Here is a 26,093-nt window from a genome sequence, read left to right on the forward strand (position 1 = left end):
CAAACACAAAATACAACAAATAGGACTCTTAGTGCAATAAGAATAACACCCTTTAGTGTAAAATGTGAACTGCAAACCACAGCTAATAACCCTTACAAGATATTCAAGTTGGTATGGGTTTGCATCACTCCTTTTTATAGTTTGGTGATATGAGGATTTTGATATTGATTGAAACATATTGGCCTCCATAGAGAGGGAACTTTGCCTATTTGAATACCACATGAGCTTTTGTGTATCTTGAGCATAACTGTTGAAATAAAATATTGTAACCAGACTGACACTGTCTTGCATGAATCAGGCTCGTCAGCTAGCTTGTTGTTAAAAGGATTGCTCATCCTGCTATCCACACTGGATGTTCCGAAGCGACTCATTTCCAAGTCGTTTAAATGGAAATTGAAATTCTGACAGACTAGACTAAATGTAAGAAAAGGTTTATAAACATTGAGCACATTTTACCCAGCTAAACGTGAGATCACCAAGTATGTAGCTAAATACTTTTAAAATTGGTTTAGCATAGTGTGACTAACAATAGCAGAGCTAGCACCAACTTTGAGTCGTCCTTGGTACAGCCTGGTAAGCGGCCGGTGACTGCACCACAGCTTAAACAACATATGAAGAGTTCATTTGCAAAAACAGTTAACTCACTTTTGAAAAATTAAGAAAATGTTTCATAAAACATATTTTTTTGTAATACTAGCATTTGGTATGATCAAACAACTGAGGTTTGGTGGCTTCGACTAAGTCAAATGACTTTGCTTATCAGAGATATCTTGAAAATGTAACTTTATTATGAATCTTTATCAAAAAGAAATGTTTTTTTTATTTCTAAAAACTAAGTTATCTGTTTTTTGCCAATGAACTCTTCATATGATCTTCATTTTGGGCCTGTTATAAAGCACCTTATTGTTTATTATTGCAAAGTAAGTCTGCTACTGGTTCAGTTGACAGCACATCTACATCCCTAGCTCACTAACATTCATCACTATAAGGCATTTAGGCTAGAGATCTGTTGGGGTTTGGTCCATGGTTGCCTATAAGTGGCTCTCCAGACTATACAAAACCATTCACTGCTCATTCTTGCAAACCTGTATAAGTTACTGCATCTTAGAAGCAAAGTAAACACATTTGGTGAAGTCGATATTTAACATGCTCAAAAAAACATTCTTTTAAAGTTGGACGCCTCGGATCGCCAAAAAAGAAGACTGATGCAAATGGTGCCCAAATATTTTGGGATTCAGCAAGCTCAGACATCACAGTTCTTCATACATCTTAAAGTATAGTGAAATTTAGTAACTTTTTAGAATCAGTGACTAAGCAGTAAGCATCCAAAATGCAGGATACAATTTTAGGAAACAGTATCACACAACATTGATTTGTACATTGTGACTTACCGAACAAATGAGAACTCAATTTTTCACTTTGGAATAAAAAAAACCTCTAAAAGTTCATAGCAGTTAACGATAATTGTTTATCAGAGTTGATCAGGAGTTGATAATTCAATTGTACACTGAGCTACAAGGCTTTACAAACAAAGAGTATTTTACAGATATGGAAACTCAAAATGTCTTTGATAGAAGACCATTTTTTGCATGAGTTTGTAGTGTGGACCCTCAGTGTGACAATACTTTGATCACAACATGAGATTCAATCAAATGGCAGTGTAAGTGATCAGATTTTCAGGCAGTTGCTTCCTGTAAGCCTCAAAACAGCATTGTCGAGAAAACACTGTTCTGATTTCTTTTTCCATTTGGGAAATGAATGATTGAGACAAACAGCTCAATAAGTCACAATTAGAGAGGGGTGCATTAGGAACATTCACTGCAGAAACCAGACAAGCAATGCTGCTTACTTGAGGACAGAGAACTTCTGAGGTGAAGTTGGTTTTGGTTTTGGTGTTTATTAGGCTGGAACAGATTTTGGTGACTTTGTGTGTGCATGTTGTAGAATTAGAGATCTTAGGTTTAAGGTTTAGCAGTGTCAGGTGTTCTCAACAGGATTTTTCATGTTGTTCAGTATATCATCACAGAGGCTGTGGTGGAAGTTTGTATGGTTTAAGAACACATTTGGTTTCTTTTTTACAATTTCCTAAGTAGTGTGAGAGATGTTTTAAGTGTTTATATTAGTGAGGGGCAAATTAATACATTTTTGTGGATATAACTTATATAACGGTAACCCTAAGATCTACAATGTTATCTGATGTAAGAAAAGTCCACCAAAGCTCTGTTAGTTTCAAAGTTATTTAAAAGTAGTGCAACTGACCTATATCTAATTGAATTGCAACCAAAGCAATTTATCATTCATTATCCAATTTATATCCAATTATGTGGTTACACATATATATTGAGAACTGAGGTTATGCATTTGCTGAAGATAAATCATTCTTTTAAGCTAATTCATTTCTCTGATACCTTATCCCATTTTTCTTATGTGGCTGAATGAGAGACAAAATATTTTTTGTAGCCCTAAAAGAACACTTATTCCAACGGTAAATCTGAAAAATTAAACCTCTCAACAAACTTAGTGTGCTTTTTTTTTTTACTGCACAGCAACAAGATGATTTTCCTGTGCTGTAATATGGAAATTATGCTTGCTGAGTGAAAAGCTTATCTCTGGCACACTGCTTCGGAAGTTTTAGTTTTTAAGTTAATCCATCACTCCTCTTCCAAAGAGCATCTGTGTAACAGTGAATGACAGTTTGTGTGGGGAGGGGGCTGTCTGTGTTTGAGGGATGTGACTCCTGCTGACCGGTTTGAAAGTAAGAATTCCAAAATCTTCAAATCTCTGCCCCCTTTTTTCTGCAAGCTTATGGGAACGCTGTTTTATGTGCTGAAAAGTAAACGGTCGGTGATAGAAGATGAAAGAGTGTAGGTTTTAGGGTGGATTTGAACCCCCACCATTTTTGACATTGAATGATGAGTTTTGCAGAAGTCTTCACTTAAACTGTCCCTCAGTGGTTCTCTGTAGACCCCCAGTCTCCAGTCCACAGAAAGGCTTGTCTTGTTCCCTACCAGATCTCTGATGTCATCCGTCACTGAAAACATGTTTGTGATCTTCTGCAGCTGGAAGAGAGGCCCATATGCATTTTACATCACTCTCAGTTATTTTTGGGTCAGTGAGAAGCAGAGTTTACTGGACCATTTACAATCTGACATCACACTGAAGTCTGGTTCAGGCAGGATTTTTCTTCCAATGCTTGTGTCCACTGACACCAATATCCTCAAAGTACATAATGTCTTTAAAATTTTATATCATGCTGCGTTTAATGTTTTAACCTGATGTCAAAAATTTTGGTTTGGTTTAGTGCCTGTGTGTGCGGTTCATTTAAAACATAATGATCACTACAATTATGGTGACCACTACAATTATGGTGAAGTAATTCTACAATGTTTTATGGGTTCCCTTGTTTATGAATAGACGGTTATTTCAAAGCAGGGATTTTGTAAGACATTCTGAGATTACCAATGGGCTTTGCTCTTATAGAACTCAACAGCTTTAACCAAAGCATCCGGTCAGATGTAGAAATGATTTTCATATGTTTAAGATAGAGCAAACTGACTCCACTGGAATCATTGGGCATCAGCATTATAAAGTTCAAAAATCTGTCTTTTCTAGAGTTGAGAAAAACTAACTCATGCTCTTGTCTCACTGGCTGACGTCTTTGCAAAGTCTGTGCGGAAGTTTTTGTTCATTTTCCCATTTCTCATCTTCAGCATGAACACAGAGCAAAACAAACAAACCTGAAAGCCGGCCCTGATGACTTCTCTCCTTTTATTGGCAGCTGATACATGAACAAGAGCTTGTCTTGGCTGAAAAAAGCAACTGCTGAGGCGTTGCTGGACCTCAAGACCTTTGTGACCAATGGCGTGTCATCCCTCACTTTGTCATGTTTAACTAAAACCAATCCCCATTTAAAGCAGCATCCATCAGTGTTAGTTGAGAACAATGACAGATTGCCTTTCTGCGGTGCTCAAAGCATCTGGATCCTTTCTTTACTCCCCCCTCTTTTATTTATGGTAAACAGCCTGAATAACAGCTGGGCAATGGGAATTTACAAGTTAATCAATTGTTTGTTAGTAGCCAAAGAAGTACTACGTGCCCAACCATCTGCAAGTTTATGTTTATTTACCACACTGATTTTCTCATAGGCAAATGCTTATCTATTGATTTCTTCAAGAGAGATTTACCCGCACTTAACATTATTATATACTTAATATAGAAAATGACACCTACATTAAATATGTTGGAGTGTATAAGAAAGTGGATGGGGAATAAAGTGTTAAATATGTGAGATCAACAATGGAATCAGCTGGTTTGAAAAATCTTTGGAACAAAACAGCAAAACAGAGCAAAACAAAACACTGAACCAAAGCCAACAAAAAACTGTCAGAGCTGTAACACTCTGGGATGTCCTGGAAGTCATATCAAGTTTCACTCAGTGATGATGCATCTAGCTGATCGCTGTTTATTCTACACACTTTGCTTCCTGTTTAAGTGAAGTTGCCTTTGTCTTCCCTTCCAGGTGTTTGTGCCTGTCGGCAGGGTCTTGGTCTTCTGTTCCCTCCTGCTCCCCCTCCGCACTGCAAGACAATGAGCCTCAGACACAGGTCAGTCACAAGTTTCCTTCAGCTAGCAGCCTGCAGTATATTGGCTCTTTCACAATGATGGCATGTTCACTAACATCATCGGAGACAAATGTCAGGAATACAGTTTTTATTTCAGATTTAAGAGGAACCACTTTTTTTATTTATTTTTGCAGACATTTTAAAATAGTTCCCATGTTGTCTGTCAAATTAGAGAAAAAGAGCACAAGCACAAACATTTGGACTTCACAAATATCCACTTCCCTTTGCTCATGACCCATTTAACCTCAGAAATAAGCTAAATATATGTAATGAGAAAGTAGAAATTAATAATAGAAAGCTTTCCAATACAATACTTAGAAAACTGGTAAATACACAATGGAGGTGCAAAATATTCAAGAACATGTAGAAAATGGAAAAATATTTTCCTATTAAATCTACTTTATTGGCCATGCTATCTTGGCAGCCTTGAACTAGAGTTAGGATAGGGCACCATTTACAACTGTGCTGTGAGCACTGCTATTCACCTTTTCCTATTTCCCGGCTGCAGCACAGAAACCGCACGCTACTTTATTTATAATCCAACCAACCTCAGAGTGTAACTCTTGCCCCGTACTCTTGCTCGCATCACACAGCGAGGTCACTTCCCTCTGCACCTCCACCACTGCTCTTGCATTCCAACATGGCTCTAGGACAGCAGCCCAGCAAAGCTCTGTACTCCTCAAATCACAAAGAGGCCCAGATCAGAGCCGAGCTGGACGCCAGCCAGGATCCGGGCCCTCACAGCCCAGGCAGCTGGGGGCAGCCTATAATAAGTGGGAGACAATGAGAACTAGCACACCTCCCACGCTTTGCATGTGGATGTTGATCCAGAATTGAAATTTAATGGTTTCATAGGTTTTACATAGCCCACACTAATTACGAAAAGATATAGAAACCACCGGTAGGTTTGGAGTTTATGTTTACATTAAGAGTACCTGCTTAACATAGAAGAATTTATATGAAGAAGTTGCAGTAAAAAAATAGTGATTTTTAGAAGTGCAAAGCTGCAGAGAACAAATATTTTTAAAACATCCACTAAGGCATAAAATGATGTGTACTTGGGCTCTTGATACAGCTACAACTTTAATGATTGCATAACTATTTATTCTATCATCTCATGGCTTATGATTTTTTTTAGGCCAGCTTACTTTTTTCCCCACAGATTTTGAAATCTCAGTTTTATTGCACTACATCTGGGTTCCTGCAAAACCTGACCAGCTGAACAGTTTTCCAACAGTCATCAAAAACATGTATGTACATATATTTTTTTCACATGGGAATCTAGACATATTAAAGGCCTTCTGTTTTAATGAATAATAATGAACAGTTCACTGTGATCTGGAAGGCGGTGGTGCTTTAATGGTCCCTCGTAGCCTCTTAAGCCTCTGGTGATAAATCTCACACAGGCTCACTCGTATAACTAAAACCCAAACCTCATTCAACTTCACATCCATCAGTATTTGGCTGAAAGCGATGACAAAGCACTTTCAATTACACCAGTAACTGACTCTGGAAACAGTTCATAGCAGGGTCCAGCCTGGAAGACCAGGGGAAAAAACACGTGGGGGAGGGTGGAATGGCTGGTAGGGCATCCGTTTGACTCGCTCCCAAATAATAAAAAGGGTGGTGTGACTCAGTGACACAAGGGATGCCGCCAGCATCGCGAAACCAAGGACAATTCACCTATTTTGTGTGCTGTCACCCCTGGAGTCTGATTTATGGTCGGGACATCCTTCCTACGACCCGTTCGTCCATCAGCCCAGCACTATAAGGATACTCCTGTGATTAGAGGCTGAAGTATCAAAGCGTCCTTAGGCAGGGCCCTCTGGTGCTAGACAAGGGCCCTGCTAGACAGGCTGAATGGGGAGTGTGGCGGCTGGGAGGGAGAGCGTCGCAGCAGCAGAAGAGTGCCGTTCTTAACCCTGAGCACCAGAGGAGAGAAGAGCTTTTTGAGAATCCATCAACTGTAAATGCTTCATTCTATAATGTTGCTGTTTTCTTTTCCATTTTTCATCCCAATTTGTAATTATATTACGTGGAGTGTGCGCTCTCTAAAAGTTAACATGGCGGTGTTTAATTGGAGTGATTTTACTCATAATTGCATGATCCTCTCTACCACTTTTGGCTTCCACTTTGTTTGAATAAGCAGGCTAATTTCAGCATCCGTACTCAAAATTAATCAGTATAGCATACTTAATACTGAAGTTCAAAAATGAAATAATTGAGAAAATGTAAATCTGTTTTGGTGGGAGCCTCAACCATCAACAAAAACAGCACAACATCAAATGCAACAGTAGATAAGTGATGATCATTTTTCTCTCTTTTAAAAAGCCTTTATTACATAAATAAAAACAGAGCCTGATCCTCCAGAGTGCCTGATCTTTTAAAGCAGCTCTGACTCCAACCCCCCTGATGAAAGGCCCACACTAACATCAGGAGTCCAGAGCCTTTACTCTCTAACTTCAGGCAATTATGACACAGAGGAGATCTTTGCCTTCTGCACTCAAAAAGAAGAAGAAAAAAGGCATGCCTTCTTTCCAAGCTTAGTTGTAAAAATAAGCTTGCTCTCCTCAATTGCAGTCACCCCGTGCCCTCTGCAATAGCAGCAAGGATGTATCGGAACAAGCCATGGGGCAAAACAAATCACTTGTGATTTACAGAATTATAAAGATTTTAATAGCTGCAATGTTTCTCTCTCAGATTGGTCTTTATTTCCAGGAGTCAAAGTTTCCTGGCTGCCCCAGGCTTTTTAAAAGCAGTAATTGGCCAACAGAGAGACTCAGGATCTCCCTGAGTGATTGAGTGTATTTGTTGCTATGAACTTGAGGGTATCACTCTAAAGATCACAAGTCCAGGTTGTGAGAGCCTGCAACTTATCAAGCACAATCCAGTTTGCAGCCGAGGCAGCCAGACTACTTTTCCATACAGTTTTGTTTAAAGTTTTAACCTTTTGGTGTAACTTGATGTTTTTTTTGCTGATTAGTTATGTTTTCCAAATAATTCAGCATAAACTGAGGGGCTCTGGTTTTTGAACTAAAGACAGCCTTGAATTAATGCAGAATAATCATCGGGATGAAGGGCACAACAGTTATTTTGGCATCTAAGAGAACAATTCTTCTTTGTGAGCTTACATTGATTTTTAGAATGTAAAAATAAATCATTTTTATTTTACTTTTTCACCTGGAAATGAATCAGCACACCACTTTTTAACATGAAGTTATCCTTGATATAATAGGGCAGTAAAAGAAAAGAAGAAAGAAGAAAGCTTTTCAGGACCGTGTATTCAGACCACAGCGATGCCAAATATTTCAGAATATCCACAATTACAACCTCAAAGTTTTCTCTGAATTAAACTGTATCGCACCTTTTTAAAGTTTTATTTATAGAAATGGATACTTAATTTTGTATTTTTCCCAATAGAAACTACGAACAGCATGCTGACAATTTATGGAATATATTTCTATTTTTATGAATATCAGGTTTTTGTTTTATCAATACAAGTCTGATTTTTTAGATGAAGCGTTACATTTTACTTCTCACGCTCTTATGTAAAAAACATGTGCTTCTTACCTGTTTGAAAAAACAAGCCTGGCAGTAGCTTAGCTATATTAAGGAAATCCACCAGGGAGGCATAATCGAGTTTGACTCTCTACCGGTGGTCTCCTTGTTAGTGTTGTGAGTGTCAGAACTGACAGTGCAGGTAGCTCAAATGCCACTTAAGGTTTTAGCTTCAGTGGCTTTTGGAAAGAAATGACCGTGACCTGTGCAGCTCAAGCCCACATCCCACACCCTTTCTGCCTGACAGCTGCTCAATGGCAAGTGTCTGCCAGCATGCCGAGGGGAACGCTGCCAAGCAGCCGGAGATGGAGATGATTACCACATCCCTGTCTGCCTCTCAGCCTGCACGCTGAAAACTGATACCTACTAACAAACTGCTGTCAACATGTTAGCGAGGCACAGAGAGTGAGAGCAATAGTCAGTGCTGAGAGAGGGAGAAAAGGGAGAAAAGGAGATGTGTGGGTGAGTCAACGTGAGGAGTCCAAACAAGTTAGGATTAATGACATCGAAGCAGGTTTTTTTTTCTGCTGTTTTCGGAGCTAACAGTAGTGTAGCACACTTGAAGAAAGCAATCAACGCTATGAGAAAGAGCCTGGTGACACTCACATTGAGTGATGATGAAATGATGGATTTCAGACAGTACAGTCACAGGGTCACTAGTTTTCAGGCTACTGTAGCTCATCATGCAAAGTTCTGTATGTCTACGTGCAGGCATGAATATGACTTAGAAAAAAAAAAAACTCTGGTAAAGTTACTTTTCATACTTTAACAATTATAATTTGTGCAAATTGAATGATATGTGTCAAGAGTTTCTACTTTCTAAGTTGTTACGGTGATGGGGAGATATGCAAATTGCTGCAGACCTTTACTCCAGTCACTCGAAACCCAGGCTTTCCTGCTGGGTAAAAAACAAATACAGTCCTTCTAGAGAAGTGTTATAAATGTCATTGTTTCTGAATAAATCCCCCACTGCGCCACTTTTTGGTGAAATAAAAGAAAAATCACAGCTGACATATATTTCTTTAATTGTTGCAGAGGGGGACAGGAAGCAGCATGCAGTAGCTAGAATTATGGGTAATTAGAATATCGCTGTGCTTAATTACAAAAGATTTTGATTGTCTGATTTTCAGCAGAAGGCCTTTTTTTAGCTACTTTCTTAATACACATTTGTTTTTGAAGATTGGGAATGACAATTATGATAATGTGCATCCCAGCATGAAATATTTTTTCCAAGACAAGAAAAAACAGGACAGAGATGATGCATATGTGGATTTTTTAGGGAAATGCTAATTAAAGACATTATAAAAATCTATTTTGTATTTTTTGTCTTTTTAAACTGAAGCTTTAAAATAAAAGGACTATTCCCAGAAGACTGCAGGGTTATGGTATAGTAGTGTGACAAGATACTTGCAGAGGATTCAAAATGTATATATATATTTTAAAAAACATCATTTAAATCAACCATAATTCAGTACCTTGTGTTTAAAAACTGTGCAGCAATGTAGTTTAAAAGTACTCAGTCAGGTTTTAAATTGCTAGCTTGAGTAAATAATGTAGTAAAAGGCTTTCTGCCAAATTGATAAATGACCATTGCTTTAATAGAGACCAAACTTTGTCCAGTGAAACACTTCGAGAAAGCTGAGTGAATTATGTCTTACTTTTTGTACTAAAGTTAATAAATGCCACAAATAAAAAAAAAAAAGAATCAGGGACAAAACAAAACTGTCTGCAGTAATTCACTTTGGAACTTTGTTGAGCAACAAGATAAGTATTTCTCTAAAAATCAATTTTTGAGAAGAGACAATGGAAACAAACCTAAGTGCTAGTTTGAACCAACCCCACAAGGCTTCCAGGGAAACCACCGAGCCTAAGAAGCACTTTATTAGCCAGCAGGAGGGGGGGGTCAGGAGGACCAGCCCTATCATTGATTGAGGTTGGAGGATGCATCCACAGCTGCACTTTTTCTAAATTTCTAAGAGTAAATATGCACCTTTGAAGTGGGGGGTGCCTAGGAGCACTCCTCTGCACAGATTGTGTGGGTTTCTGTGGGGAGCTGTAGTTACGGGAAAGATCAATGGACAGGGCATTAGGGGGAAGAGTACACTACACTGTCCAGCCCTCCAGCCTACAGAACAACTCAGCAGCTCCTACATGGCCAGTATTATTGAGCTCCAGGCAGTTTAATTCTCCATGCTGTTTTCTCAGACTGATGAATTTCAACCTTTTCCGGCTGCGAAATGTGTTGCAGGAAAAAAAGATGAAATATACTCTGAACTTTATATACAGTACAACTGGAGTTTGGTTCGTATTAGTCTGCTGCTATTTTCTTTTCTCAACACATCTAATTCTATTCGCGTCGAGATTCTTAGAAAATATGTGCAGAAATACATTTGAAACAGCACCTGTCTGAGCACTTGGTACAGGCCATGGTTGTGAGGGGCATTGATACTGTTAAAGGTAATAGTTGTGTAATAGTGGACAATTTTGGTATGACGTTTAAAAAAAAAAACAAAAGAATAATTTATAATATGACATGTTGTATGTAAGCATGCAGCTTTTAAATTGTTAACCTCTGTTAAAAAAAAAAAAACAGGTAATATTTTTGACTGGAATCCTCCTGCATAATAACTAACTGGAAAACTTTCCAGGCCACCTCTTAAAGGCATGGAAAAACCCATATCCTGCTCATTGTGGGGCTGGATATATGTACTTGTGGCAGGCTGTAAGTGCATTATACTAGTGCTGAACACACAGCTTCCATAATGTGGTTTGTAAAGACTATAGAAAAGTCTTTTGGGGTAGCCACACGTCCATATGAGGTAGATCTACTGGTGGTTGGTGCACAGCCGTGCACAGAGAGCTAAGATATTTAAGCCCATACTCTTTTATTACATCTTGAAAAACATCTCCAATTCAGTGTCTTTTCTATTAAAACATTAAGGAATATAAAAAAACTATAATGAAGAAAATAACAGCAATTGTGCTCTGAATTCATCATTTTATTGGCAGTGAATTTGAATGAGTCAAATTTAAATTAGCACAGTACCATAAATGCTGAGGCTGAGAGGACAGCGTGTATCATCTCGGCAGAGTGTCAGAGTATCGTGCCTTTGCGCTCTCAGGTGTCGCCTGGGTTTGGCTCCACCAGCCTCGCAAATACAGCCAGAGAGGGTTAGCATTTACAACCCCTGTCACACTCTACAAAACACTGTGTCACTCAAGCACAGCCTGTGTGGCAGCTCTGGCATTAATGGAGACGTTGACATCTTCCGACGGAGTGTTTATCTAATACTAATGCTAAGCAACCAGAGCCAGTCGTCGCCCCCACACGGAGCCATCGAACCTCACCACAGACCTCGCTGTCTGGCAATCACACCAGTTTTCCCATTCATCCCTCAAGACTTATAGAATTTATAACAATGGCTTTGCTTCTGCTCCGTGTCATGTCTGTTTTTTATCATTCAGACAGATATTTCGGAGCCACCATCTAACACGCAGTCTGACTGCTTCACAGGTGTTTTAAGACAAAGTTGAGTGAATGCATGACAAACTGAAGGAAGCATCACCTGTGTATGCTGGTGTGAATCATCAGCTCAGGACCTCCAACAAAAGCTGTTTACATATTTCTGCTGCAGTGTTTTTCTCCGACGTTTTTCTCGCTGCATTCCCTCACACCGACACAGAGACTGGCCTTTAGAAAGGAAGATTCAAGCTTGCGTTGGGTGAAGATACATAAAATCAGAATCCAGCTTTAACACTTTTTTTATGCTCAATAAAGACATCCTTGAAGGATGTACTGTTTCTTTGATTTTATTCATACACATAAAGTACATGAATATTTTCTTGCAATGCTATAGATTTTGCAAAATGTTAAGAATCTAGAAACATAAAATGGCAAACAGTAGTTTTTTGTTGCTGAACATATTGTGCAGTATACAATGCACAAAAGGCCATAAAAATTCCTATATATCCCTATATGTTTCAGAGACTGATGATGGGTTCATGAGTGTATGGAGCTATCTTTAGAGGATTGATTTCCCATACTGCCACGCAGTTGGCTGCATTTATATTCCATGCCTGTGGCTCTGTGACCCCAGGTTCTCCTTTGATGTGGCAGGCAGAAGCACAAACCAGGATGAGGCAGAGAGAGAAAGCAGAGGGAAAGCAAAAGGTGAAACAGTCTACAATGGGAGGAGGGGGGGAAGAGATTTTTCTTGTGGTTGCAGGTTTCTTGGAGGGATGAGAGGACGGGATGAGGGAGTGTTAAAAAAGACCAGTATGAGTTTGCAGTGCCCAGCAATGAAGCCATCATCTGACAGATCTGTGAGAGTTTGCACTGAGGGCGGGTTGGTGGTGGGTGGGCAGAAAGGAAGCAAGGCTGAGGGGAAGGGATCGGGTGATGGTGGGGGGTTGGGAGAGGGCACGACGGTGGCGCGAGCTGATAGAGACGTCAGCGCCGCTTCAGTAATCTCACGACGGCTGGCCGCGGCAAGGGGCCATGAAGGGGCCCACGAGAGCAGAGGCATGATAGAGCAGACCACCCCGACAACACTAGCAGGGGGCCGGGCAGTATGGACAAATCAAAGCAGGAAGAAGTAATTTTTGAGAAATTACAGAAATCTCCATGGAAATTAGCATGAAACACTTTCTAATCTCTTGCTTTTCACCGTGGACGATAGGGGTCAGTGCTTCAAGTTCTCCAGCCCTTGCTTTCTCTTTCTCTCTCGCCCCATCCCTAATTTCATTATTCCCTCTTGATTTTTTCCTCCCTCCTACTTTTTTATGTATACTCATTTTACAGCCTGACACTCTGAAATAGCCCCCCCTCCGCTCATATTCTTCAACCATTCATTTGCTTGAACTCTTTTTCCATTGACCACAATTAAACGTTTAGATTTCAAAGGCAAATCAAGGGAGAGCCAAGCCGTGCCCTCGGAGTGACACAGGATCAAGCTGTTGGGTGCTTTGGAGCCTCACATGGAGTGAATCCCCCAAGATTTGTCCTCTGCACCCTTCCTTTCGTGCTTGTAGTGTCTGTCAGAACTCAGAACGCTGTTCAAATGAATGGGAGGAGTGCGACACCCCTGGTTGTGACCATGCGGTTATTGGTGATCAACCGCATTTACGGCAGTACAATGACAGACTGAACCCGAACTCTCTCATCACAATTGCTGTCGATTTGAACAATACAGGACAAAAAGTACTCCAGAAGATGGTTGTGAAACAGCATTATAGATATGCAAACCAGACTTAACAATTATTCTGCAGTTTGTGTGGGTCTTTTTGTACTTTAGTTTTGATTTGATTTGCTTTAAGCCCTCAATACAGATATGACTGAGCGTGAGAGAGGTTTCTAGTCGTTTTTATGCTTTCAGATTCTTAAAATAGAAAATCAGAAGACCCATGCTCTTTTGAGGTATAGAGGAAACGTATTTCAGTTAAATTCATGAAAAGTTTGCAGGGGTTTAAGTATGGAGGTAAAATGAAGGAGTAATTATAATTATTGTGATGGTTATTAATTCTATTATTGAGAGGAAAATGTGTTGATACAGTTTTTTCTGTCAAATATAGTAAGGCTGACAAATAATAAGTTGTATTTTTTTTTTCATTTTGTGTCCAAGGCAACCAAAATGTTGTCCTCTTTCATGGCCGCGGTCATATCATCAAACATTGTATTAAACAGAGCCGCTCCTGCTTCACTGAAGCACTTACACACACACACAGAGAGAGAAAGGGAGAGAGGGAGAGAGAGAGAGACTTTGTTATTGTGTCACATGTAAATTGTGTTCTGTTCAAGGCCAGAATACAGAATATAATATTGTATTTATTTTGGGTAAAATAAAAAGAGGTACATTACAGCTTGAGAGTAAAAGAACACAGCTTGAATAACACAGCATACTTTAAAACCAAATTTTAAAAAAAGGATGAAAGTGACATTTTTCAAATTCAATGTGAATGAGTATGTTTTTCAGATTAATTATTAGATGAATTATAAATTTAAAAAATGCTTTACTTCTCACTGCCTAAGCATTTAGAGAAAAAAAAATGAATGAGCTGCGAGAGAATCCAATCGAGGCATTTCCAAAAGAGACCAGGGTCTCTTGAAGCCTCAGTGCAAACAAGAGCCAATGAAAAAAGAATTTAAATTGGGTCATCTTTGGGCTCTGGTGTACTACAATCTATAAAAATAACCATATTCATTCAGCACAGTTACAATTTATCAGAAGTTAATGAAACATTTTTTTCATTCAATTTTATGAAAGATTTGTAGTTTTCTGACATTTTTCTTATTTAAATTTATTAAGACATTTTAGTAAACAGAAAACACGTTTCTGTCTCTGTTGTCTTCCTGGCACATTACTGAATGAATCCCCCGAACTTACAGTGTCAAATCACTTGTACACATGTCTGCCTTATTAAAAAAAAGAAGATGCACACAAATTCACTAATGGGCACAGTAGACAAGTTAGAAATACTGGTCATTGGGTGTGGGAGTGAAATAGTGGCATTTGATTAGCATTACATTGTATGCTGATTCATTGGAAATAGCTATAGAGTGGTGCTGGTAGGGACTTAATTAGAGTACTTGCAGACTTGGCACTTTGCAGTGACAAGCCGTAGGAATGGGTGTAAGATATAGAAACCTTTGTAACCTCTTGTTAAACCTTCTCTTCCGTTCTAACAGTTTGCCCTCTAATTAAGCTCGAGAGTTGGATTGTCAGTTTTTTTCCAAACCATTCACATGCAGTTTTGCTAATTGCGACCATAGAAAATGACAGTGTTGTCCAAAATCATAATGTATGGTATTGTCTAACATGTCGAAAAGAATACCAGAAATGGCCAATTATGAATGGACATTCTGTGAATGCACACTAAAGCTTATGAAAATATAATGAAATACAAAAACATGATTTTATTTTTAAGTGATGATTGATACATTTTTAACATAATTTAGGAAAGAAGGATTTGATCCTGACTCAGATGTCAAAACATTTCGTTAGATCTTATCCAGTTATCCAGTTAATTTATAAATATTCAAGCCATCTTTGCAAATGGGAAATAATTTCTCTGATGCTATGTTTAATGTGCTCTGAAGGAATATAACAAGGGTACACAGATATAAAGCTTAGGACCTCATTTAACCTGGATGGTACAAACATTTGGCAGGGTCTGAGTGTACCTGCTCTAGCTGCGGTTCTGCCAGTAATAGATAGATGGCACTGTATCCAAGGTAGAGCAAAGGGCCAGAGACTTCTCTCTCCCATCTCTCAGGGTCTTACTCTCATTATCCATCCGAAAATTAACCTGTCAATTTATCAATCAACACCATCTTGAGTTTCTGCCTCCTGTTTGGCGACTAGCATTGCAACGACGCCGACGCGCAGATAACCAGGAGGTATGTGTTTGTTAGTGTAGTGAATGAGTGCATTATCACTTAAATGACTGCTATGAATCACAATTGCTGCCTGGGGGTTGATAAGAGGCAAATACACAGACAATTTGATTTTAAAGTATATATCTGTTTATGTATTCTTTTATGTGGAGAGAAAATAAGGTCAAGGCTGGGCCCGCTGTGTTTCGGCTTTGTTGCACACAAAAGTCCCATACAGTGTAAGGCCAGGTTGTTTTGTAAAGACGGAATCCTCCATCAGCACCTCAGTGAAAAGAGGGAATTTAGACTAAATCACCAGTGTGCATTTAATTGGAAATACAGTTTCCTGCACAACAACTGTTTTGTTGTGTCAGGAAAAACTTGAAGAAATAAAAAATTCAAATCAGAAGAAAATTGTGTTCATAAAAAAACACATTGTTTAGATTTTTTTTTTAAATGTAATAACAATAATGATAATAATAATATTCCTACATAAAAAATAAACATGCAGCGACTGTTGGTACTGTATAACGGAATATATGTGACATGAACAGAAATAATGGGTGCAGTAGCTTTATAATTCTAGCCATTTTACCTTTGGATTACTATTTAGAAAACAGAAATGTGAGATTTTTATTTATATTCACATTGTTTATTTCATTTTTTTTTAATTGAGTATTTCTTGATCATTTAAATGCATAATGCAGAGTTGTTCCTGTAAATACCAATATTCTAGTTTGAAATTGTTTCAAGGACATTGTCCACACTATCTAATTCTTTTCTATTGATTGTGGAGTTAATGTTACATCTGCTCTTAGAAATATCTTAAAGAGAGGCGGATTGAAATATGTGTTTGCATGCTCAGCATGCTACAGAGTTCTAATAAGCTCTGGGACATGTCTTTATCTCCAAATGGGTTCTAATGTGATAAGCTAAACTAGACCCTCAAAAATCCCTACCAAGTGCAGCCACGGGTGGGGGACCTCAATCGCTTCAGTTCATTCTTTTTTTTTTTCTGGTATTTTCTGCTCTGTTCAGGTTATTAGCGGCTACACGACTGGATCTCCTGAAATGGAAGGGCGCAAACAGAACCAGATAGGGGTTGTGAATAGCAGGAGGGACTTCTCTTTTTCCAATTGTTGTTATTTGCAAATGGCCTTATTGTGTCGAGGTGTTGGAGAGGAGGGGGCGCTAGTGAGGAAAAATGGCGGAGACTATTTTAAAATGCTGACAAAAAGACAAAAGTAAAAGGAACACAACATCTGGTAATTTGTTTCAGCAAGCTTAGCCTAATGATGTAAGCAGATTACTTTCCAACAGAGTAAGAAAGGGCCATTGGGGGCTCTTTTGTCTTTCCTTTTTCTTTTTCCGTGCCCCTTTATAGGTCTTTCTCCCCATTAAGATCGAGACAGAAGCCACTGGCATTTACACAGCAAGTTCATACTGGTGTCTCTCTGTATGCTCCTCCATGCTATTTGATAATTCACAGACTCAAGAGGTGGATTTTGATCAAATCAGAAAATTTCTGGGCACACAGCAGGGTCTTATTTTGCTGGCTATTTTACCGCCTTAAAAGGGGAACCACCCCGACAATCTGAGGCGGGATGTAAGCCCTCGATGCTGTGGGTGTGGGTGCCCCTGGCCCGATTTGCTCCCTCTCCGCAGAGAGCAGAGATCAGTGGTATGCCCAGATTGAAAGGGAGGGCAAGGACCTGGCGTGATGAAGGACACTGGCTCCCTGTCAATGTGTGGAGGAGACTGGAGGATGAAACACACCATTAAGACCAATTTAGAGTGCTGCTCTAAATTTCAGCAGGACTGATCGATCCTGACAGGAGGGCATCGTACCGCCTGCCAGATCACTTAAACCACTGCCCCTTGTCTCGAGTTGCTTAATGTCATGTCGTTGGCTATCATTCCCAGTCGAACAGTGAGCTGCTGGATTTCATTTCAATTACTACTTGTAGGATTACCTTTTATTTTTTACACATCAGTAATCAATGAGGATTTTGATAATAATGTCATAATGCGGTCTCAGTACTGCATTCTGTTCTTTTTCTCCCTCTTTTCTTAATCCAAAGTGAAATCCTCAGAGACCAGCTGTCCTGTTGGTTTATTGATTTTTTTCCCTTGCTCTGTGAACATCGGACAGAAACTTCACAACCAAGGTACAGAAAAGAGACTATAGCATACTCAAGGGCTTAACCATCAGACAGGTAGTTTACATGAAAATAACAACAACAGATTATGATACAATTTATTTTTAAAACTCTTTATGAACATGAATGCTGCTCAGAGGGATTCACAGAATGAAAAAGGACAGGTATTCTTGAATCTGACAAAATAAAGCCTTGGAAAGCTTAAACAGTTTTCACTAAACAGTGGCAGTGAAAAACTAAATCTACATGAATAATAGAACATAAAACAGATGAGACAACATACAAAATAAAATAATGATAACAATAATAAAATACGGACAAAGTGATGTATTAAATATTATGAACATTTTCAAGGCAACATGTCCAGCTGTGTAAAAATCCAGAATGTGTTTGTTGTTAAAAGTCTCAACATATCCCACACTCTGCATTATTATTGCAGCTCTTCTTTCTGCCTGTGCTGACATTTTATATGCCATCTATTTATTAGTTGGGATGTTCATTGCGGCAGCTCAGGTTAAGTATCTTGCTCAGTGTCTGACTGGAGATATTGAACCTGCAGCCCTCTTGTACCAAGTTCAGTTCCCTAACCACAACCAGTTTGCCCCTTTGAAGGATGAGGTCTCTGGCAGAGTGCTGCTATGTATACCACACAGACAGTGATCTATTCTGTGTCTCATATCATGTTGCTCCATGTCACTGACTGATGTTACCGGCATCCCCCCGCGATGATTAGATCCATGACTGCGCCTACAGTTCCCTTATAAAATCACTTCCTTTCTTTTAACCCTGAAGATGCTGAGTCCTCTATCAGAGGGAGAGGAGCGAGCGAGGGAATGGGCGAGGGAGGAAGAATGAGTGAAGTTATTTTAGAGGATGATATTGCTTCATTGTATGCTGTCAGTCCATGCTTGACAAATGGTCCTCATCTGAGTTGGTGACATGTTGCACTGTATAAACGGGTTATGAGCTGGAATATAAGTTATGTAAGTCACAATGCTTTGAGACATCTGCTAAGCACATTCATATGTAATGGAACATAATGTAATAAAAATAATGGAGGCAACATGGAAGATTTATCCCCCATTGTAAGCGTCATGCTCTGCTTTATTGCAACCTTCCACCTGCGTCCTGACAACATGAGGAGTCGAGAAACAAAGTGATGTCTTCAGAGATTTTTTGTACACCCTATCTATGGTTTGTATTCTTAAACACATTTGAAATTGTATCCTCTCTGTTCTCATGATGAAAAGCATTTGCAAAAAAAGAAAAGTCTGCATGAAAAAATACAGGTTTTATCCAAGAGCATAATAGAAGAAAATATGTTATGATCACTAGGAATGGTGGATAAAATGGGATAAAATCTGAAATAAAATTAATTCTCGAAAAAAATATTGTATATCATACTTTTGAACCCATTAATAATGTTTTTGCACTGACATTTAATGTTTAAAATTCAGTAAGGTCTACGAAGGGAGAGGGAAGTGAACTACTAGCCTGTTGTACCTTTAATGATTTGCCTGGTGTGTATCTTCAGGGGCTGTCTGTGCCACCAGCTGAGGCGTTAATACAAATATAGCAGATAATTTGTGAACTAACGTGTTTTTAAGTGGCTTTCTAGAAAAGTGTGACAGGCAGGTGGGGAAACATGGAAGAAGTAATTAGGCATTTGCTGTTAGTGAACCGTCTTGAGAATTCAGATTTTCAGGTAATAGAACTTTGAAATCAAAGGATTATGATGTTGGTCCTTTTTAATATTGCTGAATGTATTTATTTATTTATGTACCAATGTGATAAAATTAAGGCAACAAGTAATTCTACCAAAAGAACATCCCCTTAAATAATCTCATTAGCTTTGGCTGTTTTCTTTAAAAAAAAAAAAAAAAAAGACATAGTAGGGCAATTGATGAAGTCTTAACTCCACCTTCACCGCCTCTCCATTTTGTAATCACAGGCAGTTTGGCAGCACAACGTAATTAGTTTGCACGCCAGATTTCCCATGAGTCCCAACCTAGCTCAAAGCCAATCCCTTCCTCATCAGCAGCCCAGAGACTAAACACCTACTTTATCTGGTTCCCCCAAGGCTGTCCGTCCACGGGGGAGTCAGGGTGCCCTCAAAAACATTGCCAATGAGGGCTCCAATGCCTCAGGCTGATATGGGTGAAACTTCAGATGGCAGATGGCACAGCAAAGGGAAAACGACCATATCTTAAAGATGGAACTGCCAAACAAAAGTGGAACATCATATCCTGGAGCCTTCGTCCCAGGGCTCAGATTAAAGCATGAAATATATGTTTAGAGGAACCACAAATGTCTTCATTTCAAAACCTGTAAGTGATCAAAGTGTCTGATGTGTGGAGGCATGCTGCAGGGGATATTCATGTTTTCACCAGTTGACAGTAACAGAGGAAATGTTTCACAGCTTGTTCAAATGTCATCATTGATAAACAGGACTGCCGAAGCTGTGTGTCATTTGGGACAGCAGCTATCTGCTGTAGAATATAGTGTTTTGCTTTACATCATATGCACATCTCAACATGATCTGTATGTCTTTTCATCTTTGTAACTGGATTCTTTATTTGCAAGAAATTGTGGTGGCCACTCTTTTCTCTGTCTTATCAAGTTCACTCTTTGCCATTGTATTTGTAGACGTGCATACATCTGAATTACCTCTGCCAGTCAACAGCAAGAAGTGATCGGGCAGTTTTCAATACCACTAGGCCCATCTGGGAGAAGGACCCTTTTCATTCGACATACTTGGCTGCTTGTCGCCTCACCATAATGGGCACACTGAACGAGCTCTGAAGCAATAGCCAATTAAATGCCTTGAAGGGGATGCCTCGAGGCCCCGCATGAAAGGCTTCAGGTGTGAAATGCTTGTTTTTCAAGAGTGCTGCAAATGTTGGCTGCTTTCAAGTTTGCTATTGCCCTGCTGGCTTCCCCTCGCAGCCCACCCCGGCAGCCCTTCTCATGTGGAGGAGGGTAGAGGCTAGAGGTGATGGGCAAGAGAAGACCACTTAAGTACAATTTTCTATTCAGTGTTCCAAACCTGTGCACTCTCATGTTTTTCACTGCTGCCTCGTAACAGCGAGCAGAGTTTCAGATGATGCAGACAATAGCTTTTTAGCGCACAATGGAGAGAAGAGGAGAAGCTGAAGGGCAGACGGGGGGTAACATGGATGAGACAGAAAGTCTGTGCACAAATCCAAACCAGAGGCTATGGTGGCCGGGTGATGGCGGGGGTTGCCTGGGAGGGGGCTTAAAAGGAGATGGATTGTTTGCTAATTGTGGGCATTTCTGACCAGAACATGACAGGTTCAATGACTACTTTAATGCGTTATTGAATACAATAGAAGCTTGAAATGCAATTGTGAGAGAAGCTTCTGTTTTAGAGACTTGTTTTCAGCTCCTCTACAGGAGAGAAAAATGTTCATTCATAGTTCAAGTGTAAGAATAGGCTGCTGTGTCTCTTTGCAGCTATGGTTGTTAGAGCCCACATTTATATCTAAAGTGTTTTATCAAACTGCTGTATTTCTACTTTCATTCCTCCAGCATAGAAGTTAGGAAACATTCTTAGATCATTGAGGGGGAACATTAAAAGGTGCCTGCGGGAACTAAGAGGGAATAAATCCAGGGGGTATTAATCTTATTAGGATCATACATCACCGTGGTGTCAGGTGAGGAGACAAATGAATGGGTGCCTGTTTATCTGAGCAAAGCTATGTGGTTTACCTAGCCATCGCTCAGGGCACATATTGCCACTAATAAATTGGTTAAGTCTAAGCAGAGTGATTGTAATGAAGTTAAGGGACCGGCTTGTCTGAGCTCTCGCCACTACAGCCAGCCGTTCTCGCATCCCCCTTTTTATCTGTCCAGAGTGGGAGAGGCCTTTCGATAAGATGAAGAGAGGAGAAATCAAAATAAATGGAGTCCATTAAAAGCAGCAATGCATCAACTGCTTGATAAAGTGATTAATAAACAGGCTGGGATTGTGATTGATTAAAGCATTTAATCAAACTGTTAAAAAGCACTATTGGCAATGGTGCATAAATGCCCTGCGTGTTTAAAATGAATAAGACACTACATAACCATTGTTTATTCTCTTTAAGAAAAAACATCTATGCTGATCCGAAACATTTACAATAATCTGCTTAAGCTGAAAAAAAATCAGTGCTGTTACATTTCTTACACAGTTAATAAAACCTGTGCCCTGATATGTAGACATTGTTGCTCTTTCGAATCTTTTCACATCTTTTCCCCCATTTAACCAAAAGAGCAGAGATTGACTTAACAACATGGAGTCATTAGAGATGTTTTAAATGTCCCTGCATACGCTTGCATTAGGCTTCCAAACACTTAGTAATCAATGACTAAAATCACTTGCAAATTCTGAGGTGGCGGCTGAGTGGGCAGTGACAGGCTGGTAACAGCGTCTGTGAGACTTAAATGTCATTCAAATTCACTAATGCAAAGAGAAATACATAGAGCAGATTGGCACATCGAGCTCTGGAAAGTTCAACCCTGATGTATAGCACATTAAGGTAGGAAATTACAGATGTTGTAATTATCAGCAAAGAGCGACCTCATGTGCTTAAAGGTGTCGGGTTAAAGTACTTGTACTTTGCTTTTAAGATGTGTAGCACAAGAGAAAAAAGATTGGCATGTCTTTGTAAATGGCATGCTGTTATTGGAATAAATGGGGTAACTTGGGTGTAAGTAATGTTAAGAATCAATTCCACAGTCATAAGAGATGTATGATGTTCACTCACCTTCATGAGCTGCAGAGTCTGGAAGAGGGTGCTTTTATTTTGCTGGTTATTTCCATCAGTTACTACATACTTCTTTATGTATGGATATTTTCTGACCAAAGCAGGCATTAAATGTTAAATACAAATATACTCTATAATGTTAGAACAATTCACTTATTTATTAGAACTTAAACCTTTATGTGCTATGCTTTAACTTTAAGGTCTGTCTGAGGTTTTACAATTGTAGCCTACAAGTATAAAACAAAGTGAAGGAAGTAAGATGCCCGAGATTTCCATGAATCTGATGGATGAGTGTATTGATATCCTAAAGGCTAAATAGAGGGTAGAAATAATGCATTATTATAATGCAAATAATGCAAGTAATGCAGTGGTCTTTCAGGGTGCTTGTAGTTTACTCAGATACTTTCATTTTATGATTTTGTGCTAAACAGTCTAAGAAATGTTATTGTTTTGTAATTGTATTACTTTATACAGCTATATTTTTGTCACAGCAATGAGAACTCATAATTTGGATGAAGACAATATACACTTTTTTTTTAGTTATATTTTGGGGCTTTTTGCCTTTTAGTGGACAGGAAAGCTGAAGAAAGTCAGGAAATCTGGGGAGTAGAGAGTGGGGGATGTCATGCAGCTAATGGTTAAGGCCGGGAGTTGAACCAGCGACTGCTGCAATGAGGTCTCATAGCCTCTGTGTACGCGGCACATGCTTAAACCCCTTGGCCAATTAGGCGCCAATATACACCAAATAATAAAAAAAAACCTACTCCTTGCATATGTGTGTGTTTCAATTTAGGATGATCTTTAATCAAACTAGGTAAAGCATTAGTCCCTGTATATTAAATATCAGTGACACTCCATTTGTTCAATGTTAAAAATAAACAAAAAAACTTGATGCCTCCACATTGTTCACTCTGATTGGATATTATACATAGGTTTTTTCATCTGTTGTATGTATAAAAACTATGAATACATTGTAGTGATTTATTCTTGTTAAATAAATATATATCTACTTTTACTAGCTATAGCATCAATATTTATCCTCACATGTAAATACATTAGGATCAATATCCCATATTTACACATTTCAAAAAATGAAGCTTCCACATTGAGCATTCTCCTTTTGATATCTTCACATTTTTAAGAATTACACTTTAAGAAGAAATGGAAATTATCCAGGTGTTCCTTTCTTCAAATAAAGATCTGATTTCTTCCTCCACCTGAGTTACAGTTCCTCACATTGTTTCTCCCTGCACTGATCTATATTGAGCCAACAATTTCAGCCAAGCATGGAAGGAGCCAGTTCTGCCAAAGGCCATTTTGGAAGTCTACTGCTTGCTACAGCTAATGTTGTTAAACAGGCATTCCCATATCTGTGTTAACCTGAGCCAAGCCAGACAACCATGTACCCACAATGCAATGTTCTGCATTTGCAATGTTTTGCAAATGATTGCACATGTTTCTATTTCCTATCCTAAAAGGAGAGATGGAAAGAAACATTCATAATAGACTCTAATTTGTGTTTTCAGACTACTAATCATTTGACACTCAGTTGAAATTACCAGATACAGTGCATGCTATTTAATCTGAAGTCTCCTACAAATGAATAGAAGTCACATGAATGACACATGAATGACTTGTTAATTATGCAAATGGAGTGCTGCAGGAACCTGGTAAGTTGCGGGAACTCTGTCATCCAAAAGGGTATGGGGAGTGTGATAATGTAGCGGCCTGGCACGGCTCTCTTGATGTAATGACAGGTCAATTTGACTGGCTTTATGCTCTGCACCCTAGTTCCTTTCTCTGGCTCTGCTGTGGCTGCCCCCACCGCCTCCCCCACCCTTCTTTCTCGTGTCCCTTGGACTTTGATTTCTCCTTTGTTCCACTGGCTCCTCTACTGACACTTCCCAAGAATAAGAGATGCCACACAACCATGACCCTTTCACTCCACACCGATGACCTCTGTCTCTACCATGCATGACCTCTCACCTAGAGGCTGACAGCTTGATTAATTGAAGAATGTTATGATTTATGAGTATCTTCTCAGCATGATTAACAAGGCAACAGGTGGCACAACTAAACAGCTAGCTAGAGCATTTCTGAGTGAGGAAAACAATGAAGGCTTATATTTAGAAACCTTGTGTTGTCAAACACTGACTGTCAAATTGGTTAAGCCATATATCATTTTGACTTTTCTGTCTACCATTGCAGTTTGGATATCTTCACAGAAAGGAGTTCTTTGTGTCTAACTTGTCAGACCTGTGAGACCCACGGGAACATGTCACATCACAACAATATGGTTAAGTAAAAAGCTCGTCCAGGGTTGTGTTCATCATCCCCAAACATTTGGCCCAAGATTTCATTTGGCGTGTGATGGGAAAAAGCAAGAAAACCCAGAAGAAGAGACCATAGTTGTTTTTTATTTCCTTGAAGTACAACTGTAAGATTTTTTCAAGTTGATTTCCCAGTATGATGTCCAAATTGTGCCTCTAAAAGTCTCTTACTCCATGAGATTACTGATGACAGTGTGTTAATGCTTGACTCTACACAGCATCGAGTGTCATTTAGAGAGCAGCATGTAAGAGGAAATAGTGTCAGTAGTGACACAGGGCCACGTCCAATTGTCTACCCAAAGCTTTGCGAGTTAACTCACCTGACAGCTTCCTAGATAAGTCCGTCTCGTAGTCGAGACACTTAACTCTTAATGGAAGTTGGTGGTCCAACTCAGGTGACAAGGGGGCTGAGGTGCTGGAGAGGTCATGTGAGACCTTCTCATCGACTTGGTCTGTCACAGAGAAGGACTATAGAGCAGTATGGCAGCCTCTTGACACAGTGTCACCGGCAGACTGTCCAGCTGAGCGAAAGCACATGGTGAGATGTGGCCCTTTCTTTTGACATGGGTTCATTCTGACCTTAGCTTCAGGCTGTGACAACTGATGGATGATTGATGCTGCTGTTTAAGCAGCGTCAGCGGGAAAAAAGCTGGGAATCCCTGGAGATAGTGTTTTCTTTGACACACCGTGACCTGATGGACAACAAACCATGGTCAGCTACAGTTAGTGCCTCATCTTTCTAAATGTCTTGTCTTGTGGTTGCCTTGATACTGCTTAAAAGTGTAGTGCTTGGTATGGCAGCCAGTCAATGCCCTGATCCAACATCATATAGTTTTTGAGACGCCCCACTAAATCAACTTGGTTATTTAACCCTGGCTGAGGTGCAAGGAGTGATTGTAGAGTTGGTTAAAGCAACCAAAATTTCAGCTTCAAGCATTTTTCTGTTGTGCATGTCAAGGCACTGTTTTGTTTTTTTAAATCAAGGCTGCAATAATTAAACTGGTAAAATAACAAAATGTAATACATTGATGTTAAAAACCTGGGTTTCTTTGACAGTCTGTGGCAGAGAGGTTATGTTAGTGTGGGCCATGAGCCTGACCCTAGCTTGTTTTTGGTCAGTATCCCTACATGATAGCAAATAAATCAAATCTAACAGGTTTAGATGGTTGCAAGCTAAACAACTGTTAAATGAAAGGGATATGTCTTCATTTTTATTGAGTAGTATTTGACAAGTACTCTACAGTATATCAGCCAATGCTCAAGTCATGGTGGTAGAATGGTATCTG

At 39.4% G+C, this 26,093-nt stretch overlaps 1 long non-coding RNA gene across 5 annotated transcripts in view; it reads left to right on the forward strand.

The window, feature by feature from the left end:
* The window catches only part of LOC117814541, a 106,931-nt gene that overhangs the window by 12,433 nt on the left and 68,405 nt on the right, over positions 1–26,093 (forward strand). For 4 of the 5 annotated variants that reach the window (XR_004631588.1, XR_004631589.1, XR_004631587.1 and 1 more), the window contains exon 3: positions 4,520–4,604. This is a non-coding gene — a long non-coding RNA (uncharacterized LOC117814541). Of the gene's footprint in view, positions 1–4,519; positions 4,605–5,784; positions 5,873–26,093 lie in introns of all 5 variants that reach the window. The other variant, XR_004631590.1, reaches the window with a different exon arrangement.

Source organism: Notolabrus celidotus, chromosome 6 (genome assembly GCF_009762535.1).
Source record: "Notolabrus celidotus isolate fNotCel1 chromosome 6, fNotCel1.pri, whole genome shotgun sequence".
Taxonomy (NCBI): domain Eukaryota; kingdom Metazoa; phylum Chordata; class Actinopteri; order Labriformes; family Labridae; genus Notolabrus; species Notolabrus celidotus.